We start from the raw sequence: 717 nt of genomic DNA, 5'->3' as shown, positions 1-717 counted from the left end.
GAAGAACAATATGATGTCTTTACTCCTTTTTACCTTTTAGTTTAGGGCTTTGAAAAGTCAAAAGAAAAAGTTAAAATAAATAAATAAGAAAAACGTCTAAATAAAGAAGGAAAGGAGAAAAAGAAAGTAAAAAATATAATTTGACTTTATTGACACTTCTAGCTTAAGGTCTAGACATAGCTAATGCAACCTAAAAATATGGGTATTTGAACCTCTTTTTATTTATAAATTATTAAAAAGATCTATGAAAAGTGGCACATTTTGTTATATTAATTAAAAATTAAAAATGTTAATGTGGATAGAAAAATTTGAACCACAAATCTATAAGTTATGCACCCCCTATTTGTACTTACTTATCAATATACTAGAGTATTTTTTTTAACCTTGGGTTCACCAATACAAATTTAAAAAGATAATTAGAAAAATAGTAGTATTATATAGGGGTTAGGAAGGGGAGGATGGGTGCATGTGAACCCCCTCCCCTTCATATACATACGCCTCTGTTTACGATGGACCGAAGACAACCTCAATATCACACCATAAAAATGAGGGGTAATTCATAATTGACGAAGAATCACTTGATGCATCTTTGTTTGTAGTTGCGATTTTGACGACGAATCGTACTTGGTGTAATATTTTAGCGATTGTGGCTTTGGTGGTGATGTACCACTCTTAGTGCGTCTTCTTTTGTAAATGCGGCTTTGACGACGAACTACA

The sequence above is a fragment of the Solanum tuberosum genome, unplaced genomic scaffold, assembly GCF_000226075.1.
Source record: "Solanum tuberosum cultivar DM 1-3 516 R44 unplaced genomic scaffold, SolTub_3.0 scf00008, whole genome shotgun sequence".
NCBI classification, from domain to species: Eukaryota; Viridiplantae; Streptophyta; class Magnoliopsida; order Solanales; family Solanaceae; genus Solanum; species Solanum tuberosum.
Note: the sequence above shows the minus strand (reverse complement) of the source record.